This window comes from Musa acuminata, chromosome BXJ1-1 (assembly GCF_036884655.1).
Source record: "Musa acuminata AAA Group cultivar baxijiao chromosome BXJ1-1, Cavendish_Baxijiao_AAA, whole genome shotgun sequence".
Taxonomy (NCBI): domain Eukaryota; kingdom Viridiplantae; phylum Streptophyta; class Magnoliopsida; order Zingiberales; family Musaceae; genus Musa; species Musa acuminata.
Window position 1 is genome coordinate 27302522 of NC_088327.1, and position 13587 is coordinate 27316108.

The window sequence follows — 13587 nt, forward strand, 5'->3', positions numbered from 1 at the left end:
TCGGGCACGGAATTTGCCGGGACCGCTATGCAGTCAGAATCGTGGGGCTCGGAAAGAGCTTTCCGGATTGGGGTCGCAAAAGCGATTCCGAGATCGTTCGAGAAAGTGTCGATGGTTTCGGCGCGAGCTTGCTTTGACCGATACGCAGTCGTTGGGCCACGGCTCGGAGAAAGCTTGCAATAGGGATTTCGTAATCTTTCGAGAAAGCGCCGACGGTTTGATGACGGGCAAGAGGCTCCGGACGTTGATGCGCCGGCCGCGACGTGCACATAGGCGAGGGACAAAGCACCCGAAACCGGTGCGATCATACCAGCACTAAAGCACCGGATCCCATCAGAACTCCGAATTTAAGCGTGCTTGGGCAAGAGTAGTACTAGGATGGTTGACCCCCCGGGATGTCCTCGTGTTGCACTCCTTTTTGCGTCCCGAGATACGAAACATCTCCCGTAGAGCTCCGAGATGATAGTTTTAGGGCACGGAATTTGCCGTGACCGCTATGCAGTCAGTATCGTGGGGTTCGGAAAGAGCTTTCCGGATTGGGGTCGCAATAGCGATTCCGAGATCGTTCGAGAAAGTGTCGATGGTTTCGGCGCGAGATTGCCGTGACCGATACGTAGTCGTTGGGCTAGGGCTCAGAGAGAGCTTGCAATAGGGATTTCGAGATCGTTCGAGAAAGCGCCGACGGTTTCGTGACGGGCTAGAGGCTTCGGACGTTGATGCGCCGGCCGCGACGTGCACATAGGCGAGGGACGAAGCACCCGAAACCAGTGCGATCATACCAGCACTAAAGCACCGGATCCCATCAGAACTCCGAAGTTAAGCGTGCTTGGGCGAGAGTAGTACTAGGATGGATGACCCCTCGGGATGTCCTCGTTTTGCACTCCTTTTTGCTTCCCGAGATACGAAACATCTCCCGTAGAGCACCGAGACGATTGTTTTCGGGCACGGAATTTGCCTTTACCGCTATGCAGTCAGTATCGTGGGGCTCGGAGAGAACTTTCCTGATTGGAGTCGTAATAGCGATTCCGAGAACGTTCGAGAAAGTGTCGATGGTTTCGGCGCGAGATTGCCTTGACCGATACGCAGTCGTTGGGCTAGGGCTCGGAGAGAGCTTGCAATAGGGATTTCGAGATCGTTCGAAAAAGCGCCGACGGTTTCGTGACGGGCAAGAGGCTTCGGACGTTGATGCGCCGGCCGCGACGTGCACATAGGCGAGGGACGAAGCACCCGAAACCGGTGCGATCATACCAGCACTAAAGCACCGGATGCCATAAGAACTCCGAAGTTAAGCGTGCTTGGGCGAGAGTAGTACTAGGATGGGTGACCACCCGGGAAGACCTCGTGTTGCACTCCTTTTTGCGTCCCGCGATACGAAACATCTCCCGTAGTTCTCCGAAACGATAGTTTTCGGGCACGGAATTTGCCGTGACCGCTATGCAGTCAGTATCGTGGGGCTCGGAAAGAGCTTACCTGATTGGGGTCGCAATAGCGATTCCGAGATCGTTCGAGAAAGTGTCGATGGTTTCGGCGCGAGCTTGCCGTGACCGATACGCAGTCGTTGGGCTAGGGCTCGGAGAGAGTGCAATAGGGATCGTAATCTTTCGAGAAAGCGCCGACGGTTTCATGACGGGCAAGAGGCTCCGGACGTTGATGCGCCGGCCGCGACGTGCACATAGGGGAGGGACGAAGCACCCGAAACCGGTGCGATCATACCAGCACTAAAGCACCGGATCCCATAAGAACTCCGAAGTTAAGCGTGCTTGGGCGAGAGTAGTACTAGGATGGGTGACCCCCCGGGATGTCCTCGTGTTGCACTCTTTTATGCGTCCCGAGATACGAAACATCTCCCGTAGAGCTCCGAGACGATTGTTTTCGGGCACGGAATTTGCCGTGACCGCTACGCAGTCAGTATCGTGGGGCTCAGAAAGAGCTTTCCGGATTGGGGTCGCAATAGCGATTCAGATATCGTTCGAGAAAGTGTCGATGGTATCGGCGCGAGCTTGCCGTGACCGATACGCAGTGGTTGGGCTAGGGCTCGGAGAGAGCTTGCAATAGGGATTTCGTAATCTTTCGAGAAAGCGCCGACGGTTTCATGACGGGCAAGAGGCTCCGGACGTTGATGCGCCGGCCGCGACGTGCAAATAGGCGAGGGACGAAGCACTCGAAACCGGTGCTATCATACCAGCACTAAAGCACCGGATCCGATAAGAACTCCGAAGTTAAGCGTGCTTGGGCGAGAGTAGTACTAGGATGGGTGACCCCCCGGGAAGACCTCGTGTTGCACTCCTTTTTGCGTCACGAGATACGAAACATCTCCTGTAGAGCTCCGAGACGATAGTTTTCGGGCACGGAATTTGCCGGGACCGCTATGCAGTCAGAATCGTGGGGCTCGGAAAGAGCTTTCCGGATTGGGGTCGCAAAAGCGATTCCGAGATCGTTCGAGAAAGTGTCGATGGTTTCGGCGCGAGCTTGCTTTGACCGATACGCAGTCGTTGGGCCACGGCTCGGAGAGAGCTTGCAATAGGGATTTCGTAATCTTTCGAGAAAGCGCCGACGGTTTGATGACGGGCAAGAGGCTCCGGACGTTGATGCGCCGGCCGCGACGTGCACATAGGCGAGGGACGAAGCACCCGAAACCGGTGCGATCATACCAGCACTAAAGCACCGGATCCCATCAGAACTCCGAATTTAAGCGTGCTTGGGCGAGAGTAGTACTAGGATGGTTGACCCCCCGGGATGTCCTCGTGTTGCACTCCTTTTTGCGTCCCGAGATACGAAACATCTCCCGTAGAGCTCCGAGACGATAGTTTTAGGGCACGGAATTTGCCGTGACCGCTATGCAGTCAGTATCGTGGGGTTCGGAAAGAGCTTTCCGGATTGGGGTTGCAATAGCGATTCCGAGATCGTTCGAGAAAGTGTCGATGGTTTCGGCGCGAGATTGCCGTGACCGATACGCAGTCGTTGGGCTAGGGCTCGGAGAGAGCTTGCAATAGGGATTTCGAGGTCGTTCGAGAAAGCGCCGACGGTTTCGTGACGGGCAAGAGGCTTCGGACGTTGATGCGCCGGCCGCGACGTGCACATAGGCGAGGGACGAAGCACCCGAAACCGGTGCGATCATACTAGCACTAAAGCACCGGATCCCATAAGAACTCCGAAGTTAAGCGTGCTTTGGCGAGAGTAGTACTAGGATGGGTGACCCCCCGGGAAGACCTCGTGTTGCACTCCTTTTTGCGTCCCGAGATACGAAACATCTCCCGTAGTTCTCCGAAACGATAGTTTTCGGGCACGGAATTTGCCGTGACCGCTATGCAGTCAGTATCGTGGGGCTCGGAAAGAGCTTTCCTGATTGGGGTCGCAATAGCGATTCCGAGATAGTTCGAGAAAGTGTCGATGGTTTCGGCGCGAGCTTGCCGTGACCGATACGCAGTCGTTGGGCTAGGGCTCGGAGAGAGCTTGCAATAGGGATTTCGTAATCTTTCGAGAAAGCGCCGATGGTTTCATGACGGGCAAGAGGCTCCGGACGTTGATGCGCCGGCCGCGACGTGCACATAGGGGAGGGACGAAGCACCCGAAACCGGTGCGATCATACCAGCACTAAAGCACCGGATCCCATCAGAACTCCGAAGTTAAGCGTGCTTGGGCGAGAGTAGTACTAGGATGGGTGACCCCCCGGGATGTCCTCGTGTTGCACTCCTTTATGCGTCCCGAGATACGAAACATCTCCCGTAGACCTCCGAGACGATTGTTTTCGGGCACGGAATTTGCCGTGACCAATACGCAGTCTGTATCGTGGGGTTCGGATAGAGCTTTCTGGATTGGGGTCGCAATAGCGATTCCGAGATCGTTCGAGAAAGTGTCGATGGTTTCGGCGCGAGCTTGCCGTGACCGATACGCAGTGGTTGGGCTAGGGCTCGGAGAGAGCTTGCAATAGGGATTTCGTAATCTTTCGAGAAAGCGCCGACGGTTTCATGACGGGCAAGAGGCTCCGGACGTTGATGCGCCGGCCGCGACGTGCACATAGGCGAGGGACGATGCACCCGAAACCGGTGCTATCATACCAGCACTAAAGCACCGGATCCCATCAGAACTCCGAAGTTAAGCGTGTTTGGGCGAGAGTAGTACTAGGATCGGTGATCCCCCGGGAAGACCTCGTGTTGCATTCCTTTTTGCGTCCCGAGATACGAAACATCTCCCGTAGAGCTCCGAGACGATAGTTTTCGGGCACGGAATTTGCCGGGACCGCTATGCAGTCAGAATCGTGGGGCTCGGAAAGAGCTTTCCGGATTGGGGTCGCAAAAGCGATTCCGAGATCGTTCGAGAAAGTGTCGATGGTTTCGGCGCGAGCTTGCTTTGACCGATACGCAGTCGTTGGGCCACGGCTCGGAGAAAGCTTGCAATAGGGATTTCGTAATCTTTCGAGAAAGCGCCGACGGTTTGATGACGGGCAAGAGGCTCCGGACGTTGATGCGCCGGCCGCGACGTGCACATAGGCGAGGGACAAAGCACCCGAAACCGGTGCGATCATACCAGCACTAAAGCACCGGATCCCATCAGAACTCCGAATTTAAGCGTGCTTGGGCGAGAGTAGTACTAGGATGGTTGACCCCCCGGGATGTCCTCGTGTTGCACTCCTTTTTGCGTCCCGAGATACGAAACATCTCCCGTAGAGCTCCGAGACGATAGTTTTAGGGCACGGAATTTGCCGTGACCGCTATGCAGTCAGTATCGTGGGGTTCGGAAAGAGCTTTCCGGATTGGGGTCGCAATAGCGATTCCGAGATCGTTCGAGAAAGTGTCGATGGTTTCGGCGCGAGATTGCCGTGACCGATACGTAGTCGTTGGGCTAGGGCTCAGAGAGAGCTTGCAATAGGGATTTCGAGATCGTTCGAGAAAGCGCCGACGGTTTCGTGACGGGCTAGAGGCTTCGGACGTTGATGCGCCGGCCGCGACGTGCACATAGGCGAGGGACGAAGCACCCGAAACCAGTGCGATCATACCAGCACTAAAGCACCGGATCCCATCAGAACTCCGAAGTTAAGCGTGCTTGGGCGAGAGTAGTACTAGGATGGATGACCCCTCGGGATGTCCTCGTGTTGCACTCCTTTTTGCTTCCCGAGATACGAAACATCTCCCGTAGAGCACCGAGACGATTGTTTTCGGGCACGGAATTTGCCTTTACCGCTATGCAGTCAGTATCGTGGGGCTCGGAGAGAACTTTCCTGATTGGAGTCGTAATAGCGATTCCGAGAACGTTCGAGAAAGTGTCGATGGTTTCGGCGCGAGATTGCCTTGACCGATACGCTGTCGTTGGGCTAGGGCTCGGAGAGAGCTTGCAATAGGGATTTCGAGATCGTTCGAGAAAGCGCCGACGGTTTCGTGACGGGCAAGAGGCTTCGGACGTTGATGCGCCGGCCGCGACGTGCACATAGGCGAGGGACGAAGCACCCGAAACCGGTGCGATCATACCAGCACTAAAGCACCGGATGCCATAAGAACTCCGAAGTTAAGCGTGCTTGGGCGAGAGTAGTACTAGGATGGGTGACCACCCGGGAAGACCTCGTGTTGCACTACTTTTTGCGTCCCGCGATACGAAACATCTCCCGTAGTTCTCCGAAACGATAGTTTTCGGGCACGGAATTTGCCGTGACCGCTATGCAGTCAGTATCGTGGGGCTCGGAAAGAGATTACCTGATTGGGGTCGCAATAGCGATTCCGAGATCGTTCGAGAAAGTGTCGATGGTTTCGGCGCGAGCTTGCCGTGACCCATACGCAGTCGTTGGGCTAGGGCTCGGAGAGAGTGCAATAGGGATTTCGTAATCTTTCGAGAAAGCGCCGACGGTTTCATGACGGGCAAGAGGCTCCGGACGTTGATGCGCCGGCCGCGACGTGCACATAGGGGAGGGACGAAGCACCCGAAACCGGTGCGATCATACCAGCACTAAAGCACCGGATCCCATAAGAACTCCGAAGTTAAGCGTGCTTGGGCGAGAGTAGTACTAGGATGGGTGACCCCCCGGGATGTCCTCGTGTTGCACTCTTTTATGCGTCCCGAGATACGAAACATCTCCCGTAGAGCTCCGAGACGATTGTTTTCGGGCACGGAATTTGCCGTGACCGCTACGCAGTCAGTATCGTGGGGCTCAGAAAGAGCTTTCCGGATTGGGGTCGCAATAGCGATTCAGATATCGTTCGAGAAAGTGTCGATGGTATCGGCGCGAGCTTGCCGTGACCGATACGCAGTGGTTGGGCTAGGGCTCGGAGAGAGCTTGCAATAGGGATTTCGTAATCTTTCGAGAAAGCGCCGACGGTTTCATGACGGGCAAGAGGCTCCGGACGTTGATGCGCCGGCCGCGACGTGCACATAGGCGAGGGACGAAGCACCCGAAACCGGTGCTATCATACCAGCACTAAAGCACCGGATCCGATAAGAACTCCGAAGTTAAGCGTGCTTGGGCGAGAGTAGTACTAGGATGGGTGACCCCCCGGGAAGACCTCGTGTTGCACTCCTTTTTGCGTCACGAGATACGAAACATCTCCCGTAGAGCTCCGAGACGATAGTTTTCGGGCACGGAATTTGCCGGGACCGCTATGCAGTCAGAATCGTGGGGCTCGGAAAGAGCTTTCCGGATTGGGGTCGCAAAAGCGATTCCGAGATCGTTCGAGAAAGTGTCGATGGTTTCGGCGCGAGCTTGCTTTGACCGATACGCAGTCGTTGGGCCACGGCTCGGAGAGAGCTTGCAATAGGGATTTCGTAATCTTTCGAGAAAGCGCCGACGGTTTGATGACGGGCAAGAGGCTCCGGACGTTGATGCGCCGGCCGCGACGTGCACATAGGCGAGGGACGAAGCACCCGAAACCGGTGCGATCATACCAGCACTAAAGCACCGGATCCCATCAGAACTCCGAATTTAAGCGTGCTTGGGCGAGAGTAGTACTAGGATGGTTGACCCCCCGGGATGTCCTCGTGTTGCACTCCTTTTTGCGTCCCGAGATACGAAACATCTCCCGTAGAGCTCCGAGACGATAGTTTTAGGGCACGGAATTTGCCGTGACCGCTATGCAGTCAGTATCGTGGGGTTCGGAAAGAGCTTTCCGGATTGGGGTTGCAATAGCGATTCCGAGATCGTTCGAGAAAGTGTCGATGGTTTCGGCGCGAGATTGCCGTGACCGATACGCAGTCGTTGGGCTAGGGCTCGGAGAGAGCTTGCAATAGGGATTTCGAGGTCGTTCGAGAAAGCGCCGACGGTTTCGTGACGGGCAAGAGGCTTCGGACGTTGATGCGCCGGCCGCGACGTGCACATAGGCGAGGGACGAAGCACCCGAAACTGGTGCGATCATACTAGCACTAAAGCACCGGATCCCATAAGAACTCCGAAGTTAAGCGTGCTTTGGCGAGAGTAGTACTAGGATGGGTGACCCCCCGGGAAGACCTCGTGTTGCACTCCTTTTTGCGTCCCGAGATACGAAACATCTCCCGTAGTTCTCCGAAACGATAGTTTTCGGGCACGGAATTTGCCGTGACCGCTATGCAGTCAGTATCGTGGGGCTCGGAAAGAGCTTTCCTGATTGGGGTCGCAATAGCGATTCCGAGATAGTTCGAGAAAGTGTCGATGGTTTCGGCGCGAGCTTGCCGTGACCGATACGCAGTCGTTGGGCTAGGGCTCGGAGAGAGCTTGCAATAGGGATTTCGTAATCTTTCGAGAAAGCGCCGATGGTTTCATGACGGGCAAGAGGCTCCGGACGTTGATGCGCCGGCCGCGACGTGCACATAGGGGAGGGACGAAGCACCCGAAACCGGTGCGATCATACCAGCACTAAAGCACCGGATCCCATCAGAACTCCGAAGTTAAGCGTGCTTGGGCGAGAGTAGTACTAGGATGGGTGACCCCCCGGGATGTCCTCGTGTTGCACTCCTTTATGCGTCCCGAGATACGAAACATCTCCCGTAGACCTCCGAGACGATTGTTTTCGGGCACGGAATTTGCCGTGACCAATACGCAGTCTGTATCGTGGGGTTCGGATAGAGCTTTCTGGATTGGGGTCGCAATAGCGATTCCGAGATCGTTCGAGAAAGTGTCGATGGTTTCGGCGCGAGCTTGCCGTGACCGATACGCAGTGGTTGGGCTAGGGCTCGGAGAGAGCTTGCAATAGGGATTTCGTAATCTTTCGAGAAAGCGCCGACGGTTTCATGACGGGCAAGAGGCTCCGGACGTTGATGCGCCGGCCGCGACGTGCACATAGGCGAGGGACGATGCACCCGAAACCGGTGCTATCATACCAGCACTAAAGCACCGGATCCCATCAGAACTCCGAAGTTAAGCGTGTTTGGGCGAGAGTAGTACTAGGATCGGTGATCCCCCGGGAAGACCTCGTGTTGCATTCCTTTTTGCGTCCCGAGATACGAAACATCTCCCGTAGAGCTCCGAGACGATAGTTTTCGGGCACGGAATTTGCCGGGACCGCTATCCAGTCAGAATCGTGGGGCTCGGAAAGAGCTTTCCGGATTGGGGTCGCAAAAGCGATTCCGAGATCGTTCGAGAAAGTGTCGATGGTTTCGGCGCGAGCTTGCTTTGACCGATACGCAGTCGTTGGGCCACGGCTCGGAGAAAGCTTGCAATAGGGATTTCGTAATCTTTCGAGAAAGCGCCGACGGTTTGATGACGGGCAAGAGGCTCCGGACGTTGATGCGCCGGCCGCGACGTGCACATAGGCGAGGGACAAAGCACCCGAAACCGGTGCGATCATACCAGCACTAAAGCACCGGATCCCATCAGAACTCCGAATTTAAGCGTGCTTGGGCGAGAGTAGTACTAGGATGGTTGACCCCCCGGGATGTCCTCGTGTTGCACTCCTTTTTGCGTCCCGAGATACGAAACATCTCCCGTAGAGTTCCGAGACGATAGTTTTAGGGCACGGAATTTGCCGTGACCGCTATGCAGTCAGTATCGTGGGGTTCGGAAAGAGCTTTCCGGATTGGGGTCGCAATAGCGATTCCGAGATCGTTCGAGAAAGTGTCGATGGTTTCGGCGCGAGATTGCCGTGACCGATACGTAGTCGTTGGGCTAGGGCTCAGAGAGAGCTTGCAATAGGGATTTCGAGATCGTTCGAGAAAGCGCCGACGGTTTCGTGACGGGCTAGAGGCTTCGGACGTTGATGCGCCGGCCGCGACGTGCACATAGGCGAGGGACGAAGCACCCGAAACCAGTGCGATCATACCAGCACTAAAGCACCGGATCCCATCAGAACTCCGAAGTTAAGCGTGCTTGGGCGAGAGTAGTACTAGGATGGATGACCCCTCGGGATGTCCTCGTGTTGCACTCCTTTTTGCTTCCCGAGATACGAAACATCTCCCGTAGAGCACCGAGACGATTGTTTTCGGGCACGGAATTTGCCTTTACCGCTATGCAGTCAGTATCGTGGGGCTCGGAGAGAACTTTCCTGATTGGAGTCGTAATAGCGATTCCGAGAACGTTCGAGAAAGTGTCGATGGTTTCGGCGCGAGATTGCCTTGACCGATACGCAGTCGTTGGGCTAGGGCTCGGAGAGAGCTTGCAATAGGGATTTCGAGATCGTTCGAGAAAGCGCCGACGGTTTCGTGACGGGCAAGAGGCTTCGGACGTTGATGCGCCGGCCGCGACGTGCACATAGGCGAGGGACGAAGCACCCGAAACCGGTGCGATCATACCAGCACTAAAGCACCGGATGCCATAAGAACTCCGAAGTTAAGCGTGCTTGGGCGAGAGTAGTACTAGGATGGGTGACCACCCGGGAAGACCTCGTGTTGCACTACTTTTTGCGTCCCGCGATACGAAACATCTCCCGTAGTTCTCCGAAACGATAGTTTTCGGGCACGGAATTTGCCGTGACCGCTATGCAGTCAGTATCGTGGGGCTCGGAAAGAGATTACCTGATTGGGGTCGCAATAGCGATTCCGAGATCGTTCGAGAAAGTGTCGATGGTTTCGGCGCGAGCTTGCCGTGACCCATACGCAGTCGTTGGGCTAGGGCTCGGAGAGAGTGCAATAGGGATTTCGTAATCTTTCGAGAAAGCGCCGACGGTTTCATGACGGGCAAGAGGCTCCGGACGTTGATGCGCCGGCCGCGACGTGCACATAGGGGAGGGACGAAGCACCCGAAACCGGTGCGATCATACCAGCACTAAAGCACCGGATCCCATAAGAACTCCGAAGTTAAGCGTGCTTGGGCGAGAGTAGTACTAGGATGGGTGACCCCCCGGGATGTCCTCGTGTTGCACTCTTTTATGCGTCCCGAGATACGAAACATCTCCCGTAGAGCTCCGAGACGATTGTTTTCGGGCACGGAATTTGCCGTGACCGCTACGCAGTCAGTATCGTGGGGCTCAGAAAGAGCTTTCCGGATTGGGGTCGCAATAGCGATTCAGATATCGTTCGAGAAAGTGTCGATGGTATCGGCGCGAGCTTGCCGTGACCGATACGCAGTGGTTGGGCTAGGGCTCGGAGAGAGCTTGCAATAGGGATTTCGTAATCTTTCGAGAAAGCGCCGACGGTTTCATGACGGGCAAGAGGCTCCGGACGTTGATGCGCCGGCCGCGACGTGCACATAGGCGAGGGACGAAGCACCCGAAACCGGTGCTATCATACCAGCACTAAAGCACCGGATCCGATAAGAACTCCGAAGTTAAGCGTGCTTGGGCGAGAGTAGTACTAGGATGGGTGACCCCCCGGGAAGACCTCGTGTTGCACTCCTTTTTGCGTCACGAGATACGAAACATCTCCCGTAGAGCTCCGAGACGATAGTTTTCGGGCACGGAATTTGCCGGGACCGCTATGCAGTCAGAATCGTGGGGCTCGGAAAGAGCTTTCCGGATTGGGGTCGCAAAAGCGATTCCGAGATCGTTCGAGAAAGTGTCGATGGTTTCGGCGCGAGCTTGCTTTGACCGATACGCAGTCGTTGGGCCACGGCTCGGAGAGAGCTTGCAATAGGGATTTCGTAATCTTTCGAGAAAGCGCCGACGGTTTGATGACGGGCAAGAGGCTCCGGACGTTGATGCGCCGGCCGCGACGTGCACATAGGCGAGGGACGAAGCACCCGAAACCGGTGCGATCATACCAGCACTAAAGCACCGGATCCCATCAGAACTCCGAATTTAAGCGTGCTTGGGCGAGAGTAGTACTAGGATGGTTGACCCCCCGGGATGTCCTCGTGTTGCACTCCTTTTTGCGTCCCGAGATACGAAACATCTCCCGTAGAGCTCCGAGACGATAGTTTTAGGGCACGGAATTTGCCGTGACCGCTATGCAGTCAGTATCGTGGGGTTCGGAAAGAGCTTTCCGGATTGGGGTTGCAATAGCGATTCCGAGATCGTTCGAGAAAGTGTCGATGGTTTCGGCGCGAGATTGCCGTGACCGATACGCAGTCGTTGGGCTAGGGCTCGGAGAGAGCTTGCAATAGGGATTTCGAGGTCGTTCGAGAAAGCGCCGACGGTTTCGTGACGGGCAAGAGGCTTCGTACGTTGATGCGCCGGCCGCGACGTGCACATAGGCGAGGGACGAAGCACCCGAAACCGGTGCGATCATACTAGCACTAAAGCACCGGATCCCATAAGAACTCCGAAGTTAAGCGTGCTTTGGCGAGAGTAGTACTAGGATGGGTGACCCCCCGGGAAGACCTCGTGTTGCACTCCTTTTTGCGTCCCGAGATACGAAACATCTCCCGTAGTTCTCCGAAACGATAGTTTTCGGGCACGGAATTTGCCGTGACCGCTATGCAGTCAGTATCGTGGGGCTCGGAAAGAGCTTTCCTGATTGGGGTCGCAATAGCGATTCCGAGATAGTTCGAGAAAGTGTCGATGGTTTCGGCGCGAGCTTGCCGTGACCGATACGCAGTCGTTGGGCTAGGGCTCGGAGAGAGCTTGCAATAGGGATTTCGTAATCTTTCGAGAAAGCGCCGATGGTTTCATGACGGGCAAGAGGCTACGGACGTTGATGCGCCGGCCGCGACGTGCACATAGGGGAGGGACGAAGCACCCGAAACCGGTGCGATCATACCAGCACTAAAGCACCGGATCCCATCAGAACTCCGAAGTTAAGCGTGCTTGGGCGAGAGTAGTACTAGGATGGGTGACCCCCCGGGATGTCCTCGTGTTGCACTCCTTTATGCGTCCCGAGATACGAAACATCTCCCGTAGACCTCCGAGACGATTGTTTTCGGGCACGGAATTTGCCGTGACCAATACGCAGTCTGTATCGTGGGGTTCGGATAGAGCTTTCTGGATTGGGGTCGCAATAGCGATTCCGAGATCGTTCGAGAAAGTGTCGATGGTTTCGGCGCGAGCTTGCCATGACCGATACGCAGTGGTTGGGCTAGGGCTCGGAGAGAGCTTGCAATAGGGATTTCGTAATCTTTCGAGAAAGCGCCGACGGTTTCATGACGGGCAAGAGGCTCCGGACGTTGATGCGCCGGCCGCGACGTGCACATAGGCGAGGGACGATGCACCCGAAACCGGTGCTATCATACCAGCACTAAAGCACCGGATCCCATCAGAACTCCGAAGTTAAGCGTGTTTGGGCGAGAGTAGTACTAGGATCGGTGATCCCCCGGGAAGACCTCGTGTTGCATTCCTTTTTGCGTCCCGAGATACGAAACATCTCCCGTAGAGCTCCGAGACGATAGTTTTCGGGCACGGAATTTGCCGGGACCGCTATGTAGTCAGAATCGTGGGGCTCGGAAAGAGCTTTCCGGATTGGGGTCGCAAAAGCGATTCCGAGATCGTTCGAGAAAGTGTCGATGGTTTCGGCGCGAGCTTGCTTTGACCGATACGCAGTCGTTGGGCCACGGCTCGGAGAAAGCTTGCAATAGGGATTTCGTAATCTTTCGAGAAAGCGCCGACGGTTTGATGACGGGCAAGAGGCTCCGGACGTTGATGCGCCGGCCGCGACGTGCACATAGGCGAGGGACAAAGCACCCGAAACCGGTGCGATCATACCAGCACTAACGCACCGGATCCCATCAGAACTCCGAATTTAAGCGTGCTTGGGCGAGAGTAGTACTAGGATGGTTGACCCCCCGGGATGTCCTCGTGTTGCACTCCTTTTTGCGTCCCGAGATACGAAACATCTCCCGTAGAGCTCCGAGACGATAGTTTTAGGGCACGGAATTTGCCGTGACCGCTATGCAGTCAGTATCGTGGGGTTCGGAAAGAGCTTTCCGGATTGGGGTCGCAATAGCGATTCCGAGATCGTTCGAGAAAATGTCGATGGTTTCGGCGCGAGATTGCCGTGACCGATACGTAGTCGTTGGGCTAGGGCTCAGAGAGAGCTTGCAATAGGGATTTCGAGATCGTTCGAGAAAGCGCCGACGGTTTCGTGACGGGCTAGAGGCTTCGGACGTTGATGCGCCGGCCGCGACGTGCACATAGGCGAGGGACGAAGCACCCGAAACCAGTGCGATCATACCAGCACTAAAGCACCGGATCCCATCAGAACTCCGAAGTTAAGCGTGCTTGGGCGAGAGTAGTACTAGGATGGATGACCCCTCGTGATGTCCTCGTGTTGCACTCCTTTTTGCTTCCCGAGATACGAAACATCTCACGTAGAGCACCGAGACGA

General features: G+C 55.7%; 29 non-coding genes across 29 annotated transcripts; all 29 read left to right on the forward strand.

Moving 5' to 3' along the window:
• Positions 1–296: 296 nt before the first annotated feature.
• Positions 297–415, forward strand: LOC135592338 (5S ribosomal RNA). The gene has a single exon (XR_010479003.1). It is a non-coding gene; the product is annotated as a 5S ribosomal RNA (ribosomal RNA).
• A 350-nt stretch (positions 416–765) lies between these two features.
• LOC135590251 (5S ribosomal RNA) lies at positions 766–884 on the forward strand. The gene has a single exon (XR_010477663.1). It is a non-coding gene; the product is annotated as a 5S ribosomal RNA (ribosomal RNA).
• Positions 885–1234: 350 nt separating this feature from the next.
• Positions 1235–1353, forward strand: LOC135588923 (5S ribosomal RNA). The gene has a single exon (XR_010476532.1). It is a non-coding gene; the product is annotated as a 5S ribosomal RNA (ribosomal RNA).
• A 346-nt stretch (positions 1354–1699) lies between these two features.
• Positions 1700–1818, forward strand: LOC135588726 (5S ribosomal RNA). Its single transcript, XR_010476447.1, has one exon. It is a non-coding gene; the product is annotated as a 5S ribosomal RNA (ribosomal RNA).
• A 350-nt stretch (positions 1819–2168) lies between these two features.
• Positions 2169–2287, forward strand: LOC135589811 (5S ribosomal RNA). The gene has a single exon (XR_010477223.1). It is a non-coding gene; the product is annotated as a 5S ribosomal RNA (ribosomal RNA).
• A 350-nt stretch (positions 2288–2637) lies between these two features.
• LOC135591806 (5S ribosomal RNA) lies at positions 2638–2756 on the forward strand. Its single transcript, XR_010478611.1, has one exon. It is a non-coding gene; the product is annotated as a 5S ribosomal RNA (ribosomal RNA).
• Positions 2757–3106: 350 nt separating this feature from the next.
• Positions 3107–3225, forward strand: LOC135594195 (5S ribosomal RNA). Its single transcript, XR_010480027.1, has one exon. It is a non-coding gene; the product is annotated as a 5S ribosomal RNA (ribosomal RNA).
• Positions 3226–3575: 350 nt separating this feature from the next.
• Positions 3576–3694, forward strand: LOC135593709 (5S ribosomal RNA). The gene has a single exon (XR_010479782.1). It is a non-coding gene; the product is annotated as a 5S ribosomal RNA (ribosomal RNA).
• A 350-nt stretch (positions 3695–4044) lies between these two features.
• On the forward strand, positions 4045–4163 carry LOC135592352 (5S ribosomal RNA). The gene has a single exon (XR_010479007.1). It is a non-coding gene; the product is annotated as a 5S ribosomal RNA (ribosomal RNA).
• A 350-nt stretch (positions 4164–4513) lies between these two features.
• LOC135591817 (5S ribosomal RNA) lies at positions 4514–4632 on the forward strand. The gene has a single exon (XR_010478613.1). It is a non-coding gene; the product is annotated as a 5S ribosomal RNA (ribosomal RNA).
• Positions 4633–4982: 350 nt separating this feature from the next.
• LOC135588850 (5S ribosomal RNA) lies at positions 4983–5101 on the forward strand. Its single transcript, XR_010476503.1, has one exon. It is a non-coding gene; the product is annotated as a 5S ribosomal RNA (ribosomal RNA).
• Positions 5102–5451: 350 nt separating this feature from the next.
• LOC135588787 (5S ribosomal RNA) lies at positions 5452–5570 on the forward strand. Its single transcript, XR_010476473.1, has one exon. It is a non-coding gene; the product is annotated as a 5S ribosomal RNA (ribosomal RNA).
• A 348-nt stretch (positions 5571–5918) lies between these two features.
• Positions 5919–6037, forward strand: LOC135588732 (5S ribosomal RNA). Its single transcript, XR_010476448.1, has one exon. It is a non-coding gene; the product is annotated as a 5S ribosomal RNA (ribosomal RNA).
• A 350-nt stretch (positions 6038–6387) lies between these two features.
• LOC135589822 (5S ribosomal RNA) lies at positions 6388–6506 on the forward strand. Its single transcript, XR_010477234.1, has one exon. It is a non-coding gene; the product is annotated as a 5S ribosomal RNA (ribosomal RNA).
• Positions 6507–6856: 350 nt separating this feature from the next.
• LOC135591828 (5S ribosomal RNA) lies at positions 6857–6975 on the forward strand. The gene has a single exon (XR_010478615.1). It is a non-coding gene; the product is annotated as a 5S ribosomal RNA (ribosomal RNA).
• A 350-nt stretch (positions 6976–7325) lies between these two features.
• Positions 7326–7444, forward strand: LOC135593670 (5S ribosomal RNA). The gene has a single exon (XR_010479770.1). It is a non-coding gene; the product is annotated as a 5S ribosomal RNA (ribosomal RNA).
• Positions 7445–7794: 350 nt separating this feature from the next.
• LOC135593713 (5S ribosomal RNA) lies at positions 7795–7913 on the forward strand. The gene has a single exon (XR_010479783.1). It is a non-coding gene; the product is annotated as a 5S ribosomal RNA (ribosomal RNA).
• A 350-nt stretch (positions 7914–8263) lies between these two features.
• LOC135592356 (5S ribosomal RNA) lies at positions 8264–8382 on the forward strand. The gene has a single exon (XR_010479009.1). It is a non-coding gene; the product is annotated as a 5S ribosomal RNA (ribosomal RNA).
• A 350-nt stretch (positions 8383–8732) lies between these two features.
• On the forward strand, positions 8733–8851 carry LOC135591839 (5S ribosomal RNA). Its single transcript, XR_010478617.1, has one exon. It is a non-coding gene; the product is annotated as a 5S ribosomal RNA (ribosomal RNA).
• Positions 8852–9201: 350 nt separating this feature from the next.
• Positions 9202–9320, forward strand: LOC135588856 (5S ribosomal RNA). Its single transcript, XR_010476504.1, has one exon. It is a non-coding gene; the product is annotated as a 5S ribosomal RNA (ribosomal RNA).
• A 350-nt stretch (positions 9321–9670) lies between these two features.
• Positions 9671–9789, forward strand: LOC135588791 (5S ribosomal RNA). The gene has a single exon (XR_010476474.1). It is a non-coding gene; the product is annotated as a 5S ribosomal RNA (ribosomal RNA).
• A 348-nt stretch (positions 9790–10137) lies between these two features.
• LOC135588736 (5S ribosomal RNA) lies at positions 10138–10256 on the forward strand. Its single transcript, XR_010476450.1, has one exon. It is a non-coding gene; the product is annotated as a 5S ribosomal RNA (ribosomal RNA).
• A 350-nt stretch (positions 10257–10606) lies between these two features.
• On the forward strand, positions 10607–10725 carry LOC135589844 (5S ribosomal RNA). The gene has a single exon (XR_010477256.1). It is a non-coding gene; the product is annotated as a 5S ribosomal RNA (ribosomal RNA).
• A 350-nt stretch (positions 10726–11075) lies between these two features.
• On the forward strand, positions 11076–11194 carry LOC135591850 (5S ribosomal RNA). The gene has a single exon (XR_010478623.1). It is a non-coding gene; the product is annotated as a 5S ribosomal RNA (ribosomal RNA).
• Positions 11195–11544: 350 nt separating this feature from the next.
• Positions 11545–11663, forward strand: LOC135594199 (5S ribosomal RNA). The gene has a single exon (XR_010480028.1). It is a non-coding gene; the product is annotated as a 5S ribosomal RNA (ribosomal RNA).
• Positions 11664–12013: 350 nt separating this feature from the next.
• LOC135593715 (5S ribosomal RNA) lies at positions 12014–12132 on the forward strand. Its single transcript, XR_010479786.1, has one exon. It is a non-coding gene; the product is annotated as a 5S ribosomal RNA (ribosomal RNA).
• A 350-nt stretch (positions 12133–12482) lies between these two features.
• LOC135592357 (5S ribosomal RNA) lies at positions 12483–12601 on the forward strand. The gene has a single exon (XR_010479010.1). It is a non-coding gene; the product is annotated as a 5S ribosomal RNA (ribosomal RNA).
• A 350-nt stretch (positions 12602–12951) lies between these two features.
• On the forward strand, positions 12952–13070 carry LOC135592136 (5S ribosomal RNA). Its single transcript, XR_010478907.1, has one exon. It is a non-coding gene; the product is annotated as a 5S ribosomal RNA (ribosomal RNA).
• Positions 13071–13420: 350 nt separating this feature from the next.
• On the forward strand, positions 13421–13539 carry LOC135590130 (5S ribosomal RNA). The gene has a single exon (XR_010477542.1). It is a non-coding gene; the product is annotated as a 5S ribosomal RNA (ribosomal RNA).
• Positions 13540–13587: the final 48 nt, after the last annotated feature.